Source organism: Typopeltis vanoorti, chromosome 12 (genome assembly GCF_054136105.1).
Source record: "Typopeltis vanoorti isolate ZY-2024b chromosome 12, IOZ_Tvanoo_1.0, whole genome shotgun sequence".
NCBI lineage: Eukaryota > Metazoa > Arthropoda > Arachnida > Uropygi > Thelyphonidae > Typopeltis > Typopeltis vanoorti.
In genome coordinates this window covers 57,740,428-57,753,398 of record NC_143560.1, presented here as the reverse complement: position 1 = coordinate 57,753,398, position 12,971 = coordinate 57,740,428, and the positions used below count along the sequence as shown (strand labels likewise).

Sequence of the window (12,971 nt, the reverse complement as noted above, 5' to 3'; positions counted from 1 at the left end):
AGACAGAATTATTCTACTGTTTTGTAGTAATGCATCAGGTGATTACATGACAAAACCAATGTTTATTAACCAATCTGCAAATCCTCGTGCGATGAAAGGGCTCGATAAGTCCATCCTACCTGTTTATTGGCAGGCCAACAAAAAGGCATGGGTTACAGCCAGCATGTTTGAAAATTGGTTTTTCAAGTGTTGTTACCCGATGTAGAAAGTTACACAAAGAAAAAGAATATGGACTTCAAAATTCTACTAATTTTAGATAACACACCAGGCCACCCAACAAATTTAAGCCATTTGAATATTAAAATAACTTTTTTGCCACCTAACACTACTTCACTTATTCAACCACTCGACCAAGGAATAATATCAACATTTGTCATATTATATTCGGCAAACATTTCAATTAATTTTGGAAAAAATGGAATCTAATCCAAACATGACACTGCCTCAAGCGTGGAAAGAGTTTTCAATATTGAATTGTGTAAAAATTATTTCTCTGTCCATTAAGAAATTACAACCCTCTACGCTGAATGCTCGCTGGAAAAAAATATGGCCTGAAGCCGTAATGGAACAAAATTTCGTACCTCCAATGGATGCCGAGCTACGTCGTATAAGAAACGTCGCACACATTTTTGGTGGAGAGGGCTTTTGCGATATGGTTGAAAATGAAATTAGTGAATTAATTGATGGAGAAACAGATTTAAATGAGGAGGAACTGGTACAATTAATAGATGCCGTCGAACCAAATGGCGGGGAAAGTTCTGCCGAAGATTCTGATTGTGATGAATCTGTTAAAGAATTCATTTTAAAGAAATTAACAGAAGGATTGGACTTGGCAAAAAAGTTAGGAAGTTATTTTATTGATGATGATCCCTCAATGGAGCACTCAGGAAAAATTCACGAGACAATTGGATATTTGTTTAGCACCATATTATGAACTTAATAAAAAATTGCAACATAGTGGAAAGCAAAGTCTTATTACTGACTTCTTGATGACTAAACCAGCCGAAGTATGCAATGAGAATTATACAAATGATGTCCAAGAGATTTCAAGTAGTGACGACCTCTGGCCATTTAACGAACATCTACGAAATGTTATTTCTGAAGACAGTGATGACGATTAAAATATGTGCTTTATTTCATTGTGTCTAAAACATTTATGCATTATGTGCAATGAAATTTATGTACAATTTGAAATTTTTATAATTTTATACTACGTATTTGTCACAGTTCATGTTTTCTTAACTTACATGAATTAACTGACTTAAATAAAAAATATTGTTTTTGTTGGATATGTCATTGTTGTTTATATAATTAAAAAAAAAAAACGATTTCGGAACCTAACCCTACTTTTTCTATGTGATCTATGTCTCGTATAACGAGATTTATATAATGCAGCATTTCTATGGAACCTAACATCCCGTTATACGAGGGTTAGCTGTATTTACTGCTTAGAAAGATTTCACCAGTTTTTGTCTTTTTTTTTTTTTTTTTGTTTCAGTCATTTCTATTATGTCAATCTGGTACTTATCCAATTCTTCTGCTAGTTCCATTTCTTAGCTTCTTATTTTCATAGTACCAATCTTGAACTCTGGTGATGCTGAGTTGGGATGTATTTCAGGATTTGTTCTGACTCATCCTTGTCTGTTCAGTATCCAGGCAGATACCTAACAGGGTGCACCACGAGAAGGTGATTGGACATTAGGTCACAGACCTTGGTCAGTTCTCTGCATTCCTTTAAAATGCTATGTGGAGGTCTCCTCTCAGTTATACTGCTTTGACCCTTAATCACCAGGTAGGCATATGGAAGAAGGTATTTATACCATTATTAATGAAGGAGAGGTCGTGGTTGTCAAGCATTCACTCAACAATATGACTTCATCTATTTGTGATGGCCCTATCCCACAGAGTTTTATGTCCATTAAAGTCACCCATTAGGAATATGGGCTGAGGCAGCAGCATTATGAGATTACCAAGTTCCATTTCATTTAAATGAGAACCTGGCAGTAAATATATTGAGCATACTGTAATTAGAAACCCCACAGACAAGTGAATCACTACTGTTTCCAGAGCAGTATTGCTGAACATGAAGGAAAGGACTACAACTGTCAATAGCTACTTCACCATGTGCAGTCATTGCCAGTTCTATCCTCAAATACAAGAGTGAGTGATAATCTTGAAAGTAGGATCCTCACTTGGTTTTAAATAAGTTTCCTGCAAAGATAAATAAAATAGTTTGTTTTTTTCTGCAGAAGGTGCTTGATATTGATATTATGACAACACCCACAACAATTGCAAAAACGTACCTATTGTTTAGGCATCATAGACTTGTCTGGTTTCCAGGAGGTTGAGGACTTGCCCTTATCAGGTTTTATTTATCAATTGTTTTGGGAAAGTATAAACAGCCAGTGTCCATCTCTTCCTCTGGAAAAATATCCAATACATCTTCAGATATGTCAGTATCACTGGGTAAGTTCAAGTTGTTTTCAGTGGATACTGAATTATCCATTTTTTTCTGTGGAAGTGTCTGCTGGTTTGTCATTAGGTGATAACCTTGCCATAATTTTTTTCACAAGTAAAAAATCGAATCGAACCATTTTCAGAGTGGGACCTACATTGTACAAATGATATGCTCAACAGAGAAACAGTATGGTGTAATTATCAAATGGTGATTATTAAAAGAACACGTAAGACCACAGTAATAACTTTTAATTAATAAAGGTACAGATATTTCATACTAAAACTAATAGTACATCTTCAGTGTCACACAAACAGTTATAGGAATGGAATACAAGTAACGAACATTCGGTGGATCACCTATTAAAATACAATTGTTGCTGTGTGCTAGGAAATGATAGAAAATAATAATTAATCTTTAAGATAATTGGTTTTTTATTGATTACATAAAATAAAAGTCTCCCAGATCTTTGAGAGAGAGACAATCATTTTGATTTAAATTCGGTTGGTGTAAAATATCTTCACAACTTTCTTTAAAAAGGCGTTCATATTTGAACCTGCATCTATGGAGGAGAATAGCTTTATCCGAATGGATATTATGAGTAGTGTTAATACTGTGTTGTGCTAGACCAGACTTCTGAGGTTTGTTGTATTCAATATAATATTGATGTTCCTTAATTCTTTTTTCCACAGAACGGCCAGTTTGTCCAAAATAAGAAACATCGTATTCACATGGTATTTGGTAAACGCCAGCCAAAGATAGAGATGAAAGTTTATCCTTTGTAGAAGGCAATAAAGAGGAAATTTTGATAATAGGAACATACGTGGGAATCAATTGGTACTTTTTCAAAATTCTACCTATAGGTTCTGAGATTCCTGGAATGTACGGGATTGGAACTCTGCAGACTGCTGAAGAAACCTTAGGTATTGGAACATAAGATTCACTTATCTGTTGGATTTGATTGGGGTTGTAATTATTTGATTCCATTAACTTTTTAATGATGGAAAGTTCTTGTTGTAAGATTACTGGAGAAGAGCAAACTTTATGTGCACTATTAATTAGAGATTTAGGAATGCCATTTTGAGATGTGTGGTGAGCAGACTTTTTTATGAACATATCTGCCAGTAAATGTGGGCTTTCGAAAGACGCTTGTAGATAAGGTACCAGAACAAGTTCGAGTAAGGAGGATGTCTAAGAATGGTAAAGTACCAAAATTTTCTTTTTCCATGGTGAATTATTAATTAAAAGTTATTACTGTGGTCTTACATGTTCTTTTAATAATTATACTATGCCACAGGCACCTCTAAAAATTAGTATCAAATGGTGGAATAGACATGAGCTTGAATTGCTGTTGACATTTTCCTAATTATTCCCTCATGCTAGCATAAGAGGATCTCATAACAGGTGTGGTGGTGGCTAACTTTCTTTTTGAATCCTAACATGATATGTTTCCTTCTGCTTTTATTTTTTGTATTTCTTTCTCATCTTTCCACTTCTGACATGCATGAGAATATGCTGGATGATCTCTCTAACAGTTTACACATTTAGCTTTCTTGGCAGAGCAAGATTGGTTATCATGCTCTTTAATATATCAAGTACAGGTGGCAGAGCCACAACAGACAGTTCAGGCATGTCCACATTTCTGGTATTTGAAGCATCTTAGCGGATTAGAGATGTAGTCTAACTGCACAATTGATACAACCTGCTTTAACAGATGGAGGCTTGGGCGTATCAAAGGTAAAGATAATGAACCAGGTGATTATCCCTATGGATCAGAATGCACCTTATACTTGTCACCCCCCTGATCTTTCAGCTCTGAACATATCTCCTCATCAGAAACATCTAGAAGATTACATTCTGAGATCACTCCTACAGGAACTGAGTGTTTTATGGGGTGTAACAGCTACTGGTATTCCAACCATTGATGTAGCCCTGAGTAGTTTTTTGGAATGCAGTTGTCATTAATGTAATGTCATTAACATTGTTTTGAGAGAACACTTGCCAAAAAAATCATCCTTCTTCATTGAAAAGGCTGATTTTTTTCCCCATTGGTTTTTTACCTGTTGCATGGATGATTAGAAAAACTGGTACATTTGTACTGGTATAACATATCTTTTGTTTTTTATTTCTATTATCGAAAGGTGTATCAATGGTATCGTTACTTGGTTGGGGCTTTATTAGGGCCCTGAAACAATTGAAGATGAAGGATTCATGTTTGAGAAGTTTTTCTGGTTCAGCACTCAAGCTCCCCATCCATCACAGAGCCAACATGGATGCCCACTATCCAGCAAGCCATGACTGCACTCAGCAGTGGAATGCTAGGATTACCCCCCAGATGCTATACGAGCAGCCCAACAAGCCTTGGGTTCCGTTCCCAGACCATACTGCAACTTAGGAGACTTAAGGAGACTTACTGCAACACCCTAGATCCTTGCAGGCAAGCCCACTAATGAATTGATCCTGGCCAGCCCATCCTGCCTAAGCAGAGGCCAAAGTAGTGCAAGACTACCAGGATCCCTCTTTCCAGATATCCATGGGTTGCACCGCACAGCAAATATGGTGGCAAGGTATTGAATTCCAGTGATGGTAGTCTGGAAGAGAGGTTAGTGAAAAAGACTCAGGAGAAGTACACTGAAGGGCCAGTACAATAACTGGGAGATCCCCTCCACCCATGAACAGGAGCTTCACCTGGAGGAGGACTGACAGTATACATAACTCACCCATTAATGGTTGAATATGCAGAGGTAAACCTGAACATTGTATGATGAATCTCATGTTACACGTACCAGTTTGACTACAGTGTGGTTGTGAACTTAAGTTTCCTCCCTGTACCACATTTTTCTCCTCACAAACATAAAACCAACCTAAGAATCACATCTAATGATGTAAATGTATGAACTAATTCCTGAGTTTGTGCCATTTCTGCACTACGTGAACTTAAGTCTCCTGACGGAAAGCTGGTAATACAATATAATAGTTATAAAATGTTATGTTCCTGTATTTCCATGGTAACATTATGTTCTGTTAGAGTCAATTCTAGACCAAATGTAGTGAGACTTTCTAGTGAGAAGCATTTTAGATACCTCCACTCCTCATCTTTTTTTTTCTCTCTCTCACAACTGAATTTTTCAGATAAATAGTAATCAATAAATCAAACATGAAGGACATAAGACTCTATGCATTAACTGCTTGGATCTTGTTTGAGTCAAACTTACAGAAATATGCACCCATGCTTGTAAGAATGAAATATGCCATATTTGAACATAGTATGCAAGTAATGTATGGTAGTCTGGAAGAGAGGTTAGTGAAAAAGATTCAGGAGAAGTATACTGAAGGGCCAGTACAATAACTGGGAGAGCCCCTCCACCCATGAACAGGAGCTTCACATGGAGGGGGACTGATATAATCTTGTTTGAAGTTCATAAAAAACAAAGGGGAAAATTTTCTCTTCTTGAATTCAAAAACAACCATTTATTATTGTTCACAAATCATCTCACATGATGCTGAGTTGGAATGAGCAGTTAATATTATAGCTGGAGTAAGGATACATGGCCTGTAAGTAATGTCTGTTAATTATGTACTCTACGTTTTGTCTCTTAAAAATACTTACCACCTCCATATGAAATTGGGTGGTTCACCTTCAATTTACAAAAGGCCCTTATAAAGGTTAATTATGTCCCAGTATTCAAACCCAATTTCCCAAATGAAGAACAAATATCACATCATCTTGGAGACCATACTATGAAGTCTCTTGGTAGCATGATACAACACAACAATGTAATAATACTGTCAGTGTATATTAATGTTGTACCACAGTGTCCAATCAATCAATATTTAGTGAGCTGAGATAATGCTCATTGATTTGTTCACAATAGTTATTTTAATTAAATATTTTGTCATTAGTGCATTACTTGTTCAATTAAATGTGACAATTGTGTCAATTTGTTATATTTGTAGTGATTTCATGATGAAATCAGAAAAATTATCTATTTCCTAGTTGATAATGCAAACACATGAACAACTTCACCAAATGCAACATTATTCCCACCCTCCTCGGAGTCATAAGACTCACGATGGGAGATCCACCTTAGACAACACAAAGTATTTTAACACTCAATTTCTTCCACTATCACTCATCATACAAAAAACTTACTCCTTATTCTCTTACTACTTCCAAATATACACAAAGCCAACTTAAAACTGGACAACATAGTGTCAAGTGTATTACAAATCAAATTAAATTGTTAAAACTAATGGTAGAAGTCAAAGAATTATATTTCAGATTGCTATTTTCAAATAAAATGTTTGGAATATCTAAAACTAAAGTGCATGACATATAATAATCTTGCTTCAGTGCTGAGACCACTCAGCACTGATGTCATGGCAAACATCCAGTCCAAAGAAGATCTGAAATTTTTTTTTGTTAAAGAAAAAGATGTGAATACGGTGAGAGAGAGGGAATAAAAATTAGGATCTGAAAATCCAAGCGGTATCAAATGATCCTCATTTGATTACAGAAGTGAATAAACCATCAAGATGAACAACTCACCACAATATTCCAAGGATTAGAGCTCACGTAGCTCAGTCAGTACAGACGAAGCCCGTTGTCAAAAAGACCTAGGTTTGATGCTTGTCTATGATGTGAGGAACCTTTCTCTGGTCTCTTTCGACTAAAGATGAGTTAGCCGGTCTCATTACCTGCAGGCTGTCAGGCTGGAGACCAGAATGTGGCGGACAGTCGCAGAGGACCATGCCCAGTGGCGACTTATATATATAATCCCTCATTAGGAGGGATCAACCCACCCCCAAAAGGAACATGGAGAAAACCCCACACAAATAAATTATAAATTCCAAGAATGGAATTGGTAAAAAAAAAATAAAAAAATAAGCATATGCATTAGTTTCTACAGGAGCAGAGAGAAGGATCCAATAAAGTACTATATTTTTCAAGGTTTATGTTTATCTCTTCTCTATTGTACTGACATGAATGGATTAATAATAGCCCTAGGACCAAGCATTCACCAGCTGAATAGCATTTCTCAAATTTCTAAACCAAGTCTGATAAATTCGGTTCTTCACATTAAGAAATCATATGAAAAGATGAATATTTGATTGTAGATATATTATTATTATTATTATTCCTGACACCTCCAAGGGGTCCGAAGACTCATCGCAGGAGGACACCTACAACTGTCTCAATCTCTACTACAAATTATCTCAATCAACGCCATCTACCACCCACCTCCACCACCACAACTAGTATATATATATATATAGTATATATAATCTGTGTTCAAAACATCTATGATCATACGTAATTTTTCATTACTTTTTATGGGCATCCAAAACAATACAGGTTGGACCTACCATGCATTTAATACTATAGGTAAACTAAGGATTAGATAATAGATGATAGAAGTTGATGAACAGAAAAATGATGGATAGAAGAAGAATAGATGATAGAAGGATTAAACTAATTATATAATTCATAAGGATTAGATAATCTGTTTCACCTCTAGTAAACACAGAAATTTTTCAAGACATTTCATTTCAGGCCTCCACCATCCTGCTTATTAAAACTGAGTAGTAATCTCACAGCAAGCCATGACAATTGTAATTACCACAGAAAGGTTTATACAAAGATCCATACTAGCATGAGAATCAAGCTCACAGCCTGTTAGTTACTGAGTGAGCATGCTGTCCACTTGGCCAAAGAGGTTGCCAATCCACCACATAAAGACATTTGAGAAAGCAGGAACACTATCTGCTCACCTCTTTACAAAATCAGCAGAGGAAGAAGACCAGTTAAGCCAGAACGAGCAAATGCCTAATCCTTGAAGAGAAGAAGCAGTGTTAATTATTTATTGGCACATGCTTGAACTTAAAATCTAAAGAAAAACTAAAAATTATACGTCATGAGGATGTGAAGAATTGAGAATTGAGGAAGCTGCAGAAAGAGTTGGCGTGAAGATAAATGCTGAGAAGACAAAATACCTTTTTATAAGTTGCCATGCTGCTCAAGATCCAGGGGGAGCTGCACAGTTTGAGAGGGTTAAGGTATTTAGGTACTTGGGTTCTTTCATGACTGAAAGCAACAAAGTTGAGGCTGATGTCCAGAGTCGGGTAAATGCTGCGAATGTGGCCTATTATCAGGTGCATCCCCTTTTCGCCTCACACTTGCTGTCTTGCACTATAAAGGTGGGACTATACAGACTTTGATCAGGACTGTTCTCCTCTACGGTGCTGAAGCGTGGACTCTCACGGTGAGACAAACCGATCGCCCGAGAGTATTCAAGAACAAGATGCTACGACGTATCTATGGAGGGGGTCATGGCAGACGGAGTCTGGAGGAGGCGGTCCAATGCTGCCATACACACTTTATACAACTCGGCAGATGTCTTGATGGAGCTGCGAGCCCGACGTCTTCAGTGGCTGGGGCACCTATAACGTATGGGCCCCAAAAGGACTGTGAGACAAGTGATCCCCAATCAGGGAGACCAAGAAGGAAGACCTACAGGCTGTTGGGCTGGAGACCAGAACGTGGTGGACAGTCGCAGAGGACCGTGCCCAGTGATGACATGTGATGCTTGAGGCCAAAGATAGCACCTGGCTAATGTAAATGTAAAATTTATAACTGTTTAAAATTTGCTTCTAAAAATTGATTCTATTTTTGCCTAGGCGTTAACAAGCCTATATATAGCAGAAAACCACAAGTCACAATTTCCATTTACTTAACAATTCTATATGTGTTAGTCCCAGAAGATTATGGTGATGATCAGGTGATATTTAATAGTGATTCCATTAAATAAGACATTAGTTCATTCTTATTTGGAATGCTGGTCCCGCACTCAGCCTAGTTTCAGGGTGATAAAAAGATGATTGAAAGGATACAAAGATAATTATGTGGTATTTTGCTGAAGGCATGCAAAAAAGAATTTCAATTTCAGTTGTTAAAAGATGACTGGACTGAAATACACAATACCAAAAGGAAGGTGTCTGACAAAGTATCATATACTATTTTTTATATGTAAACAATACCAAAGGTTATATAAAGCTGTTTTTAAGGGGTTGATACAGTAGGATGAGAGATGAGAACATATCTGGAAGTTATGAAGATTTCAATAAGAAAGGAGGAGAGTTAGAAGTGGCTTTCTGATATCGTAGTAAGATATTGAAATGCACTGCTTGCCAAGTTATGTGAGCTGCTGGTTTGAATCTATTCATGACTATACATAATGTTTATTTAAGCTGTTAGGTTTAAACCATCCACAATGAGTTCATTCACAAAACCAGAGATCATGCTGCAATAATATTATATTTAGTCATTTTTTTTGTATGCTTCTTTCAGAAAACACGAGGGCATTTTTGCATCCAATTTGTTAAGGCAAACAATGCACAGTAAATATTCAGACATACTAATGTTTTTAACTACAAAACAAGAGACATTCTTCAACGTATGATACAAGACATACTTAAAGTTAGGTTAATGCAAAGGGTGCAAAAGGGTAATTTTGCTAGCTTGCCAATGTGTAAGGGAAAGCTGGGCTAATCCTTAGTTGTTGTTTTTAGGTCAATGCAGAATAGCGGGTATTTAGTAATACAGGAAGCACACTTTCATCTGAAATTAATGAAGAAACACACCTACATTTAAATAGAATATATTATTACAGGGGAGATACCACTAGCATCCCTCAGTGAAAGAGATGCAGTGCTTCCTTTTAAAAATGGTTATGGTCAAAAATTAACGATATTTTTATATCTTTCATATTTGAAACAATAACATCTGATGTACATCCTTAAAGGATGTACCAAATGTTATGCAGCCTTTCACAATTAAGATTTCACGTCTAGCTTTCGATTAGCAGCAATAACAGTATTTAGAAAAGTATTTATTTGTGATTATTGGTATCAAACATGAATATCATGCATTGTTTTTTTTTTCTAATTTCCCTCAAAAGTGAGGAACTCATGAACGTGAGCATTCCTCTTATATAGAAAATGCCGAACAAATACTGCACATTTATCGAATAAAGAATTTGTTGAACAGAAAATGAAGCAAACGACTAGATTTAATTATTTCCTAACACCTACGAGAAGTCCACTATACATAACCCAACACAATCTACTATTTACACAGTATGCCTCTATTTACTGTATATTCCAAGCCATCACACTTACTTAATTATCAACACTTGTTTAATTTTCTTGTGTAGATTTTCTTACTCTTCGTGATCCACATGAAATAAAATCGAGTCCCACAAATACTGCCCCAACTTATCTGTATTTTAAGAGCATGAGACCAACCAACTACTAGCCATGCAATTCACTTCTGTTTTGTTTTTTTTGTTTTTTTTTTCAGTTTGGAAAATGCCAAAGGAATTATTACTGAAGCCAAAAACGGAACTCAACCTAAATTTAATACACAATTTGTTGCGATCTTCCGTTGAATCTATAAAAGTAAACACGAAGAGATTATTTATCGTATCATTGGATGTTCTATCTAAATATGTCATTAACTTTTTAAGCAAATTTAACTAATACTGCACACAAATGGCTACTACTGACCAAAGACAAATATCACTACGATATAAAACTCGCGCCATTAAAAAACCCTATCCTGGCACCCTATCACAAAGAGAAGTAACATTTCCAATAAACCTAAATTTATAAAATAAGTTATAATAATATTTAAAAAATGATTATATTTATATTAATATAATATATATATATATATATAATGTTATTAAATAACATAACAAGTTAGAAAATACAGGTGCAAATCATAAGTACATACTTGCTCGCAAGCCTGTGGCGCACCCAGGGAGGGGACCGAGGGGCCCTGGCAACCCCAAAAGAAAAAGTTAAAAAACACTAGAAAATTTTCCAAAATACTTTTCCTAATTAAAATTCATTGTTTATTTATGTCGTGTCATGTCTTCTATTTCTATAATACTTATGAATTAAGGATCACATAAGATGAGAGAACCCTATAGCAGTGTTTCTCAACCTATGGTCCGCGGACCACAGGTGGTCAGCGACGATAGGACAAGTCCACAGGCTTAAATTAACCAAATAAATCTATATATTTTAATTATCCAAACAAAACAAATTAAAATTGAATAAGTAAGTAAAAATTATTAAAATAAAATGAATACTTAAAAAAATAGCAGAATAACGAGTAATAAAAGAGGGGTGAAGTGAAAAACAATATGGTTTTATTGCTTCCACCTTCCCTTCCTGTTTTGTCAGATTTGTAGTGATCATGTGGACAACACATGATCACTACAAATAGCTACTGCGATGTATACAGCATAGTTTCTGTATGAGGGGACATGCGATTTATTAATTAGTGTAATTTTTATCCCAGTTGTCTCTAATTTCACTATTTCTTGAGAAATATATTACACAGACTGCTTATACCTTATTCACTGATATAATAAAAGTATTTGTTTTTCTTGCCTCTGCAATATAGTGGCTATTGGGCGTGTTGTGTACCGCGGGAGCAAGTTACTATCGCTCTGCTCTGAACGTGTTCAGCTTTTTTCATTTGCGAGGTATATGCGAAACTTTTTAATTTCTTTTTTTCGAAAAGTAAAAAAATCAAGAATGAGAGTTATATGCGAGTAAGTATGGTATTTCAATTATGGATAAGTACATTGATACCTTTTTTTTTAACCGAAAATAGCTCGGATGACAGTGATAATACAAAACGAGCTTGTAATGACAGTTTGTGTGTAGTCACTGAAGAGAAAGAGGTCTGTAACGAATCGACAGAAACACAGAATTTCCATCAGTTGCAATGCGATAATATTAATATGCTGAACGAAAGGAAAGATTTGCTGATTTGCTGGACACTCAACCAGCGGATCGCATTTAAAGGTAATACAGTTGGTTATTTTCGAAGAAGAACTACGGCACCTAATGCAAAAATTTCAAAATATATGCAAGAAATATGGTATAAAAATTAACGCAAAGAAAACAAAAGTGATGAGAGTCTCCAGGAAACCAGGAAGTATCAAGGTGATGATAAATAGAGAAAGTGTAGAGCAAGTGAGACAATACAAATACCTTGGTAGTATAATACAAGCAAATGGAAAATGTGACATGGAAATAAAAGAAAGAATTAACAAAGGAAAATAGGCCTTTTATAGCAAGAAAAATTTGTTTATTAATAAAATGAATAAAAATCTAAAGAAAAGGCTTATCAATTGCTATATTTGGAGTATGACCTTATATGGGTCAGAAACATGGACAATTGGGAAGAAAGAAGCTAAAATGTTGGAGGCATTTGAAATGTGGTTATGGAGAAGAATGGAGAAAATAAAGTGGACTGAAAAAATCACAAATGAAGAAGAATTACAAAGAGTTGAAGAAGAAAGGAATTTACTAAAGACCATAAGAAAAAGAAAGCATAACTGGATAGGACATGTATTAAGACGAAACAGCCTACTGAAAAGAATGATAGATGGGAAAATTGAAGGAAAGGGACCAAGAAGAAGAAGACGACTAACGATGG

General features: G+C 35.6%; 1 protein-coding gene across 1 annotated transcript in view; it reads right to left on the bottom strand.

Moving 5' to 3' along the window:
- Positions 1–11,361, bottom strand: part of LOC150100816 (replication factor C subunit 4) — a 186,340-nt gene extending 174,979 nt beyond the window's left edge. Inside the window, exon 1 of the mRNA XM_090401390.1 lies at positions 11,250–11,361. The gene's annotated coding sequence lies outside the window, so the exon portion shown is untranslated. The remainder of the gene's footprint in view (positions 1–11,249) is intronic.
- Between the last annotated feature and the right edge of the window lie 1,610 nt (positions 11,362–12,971).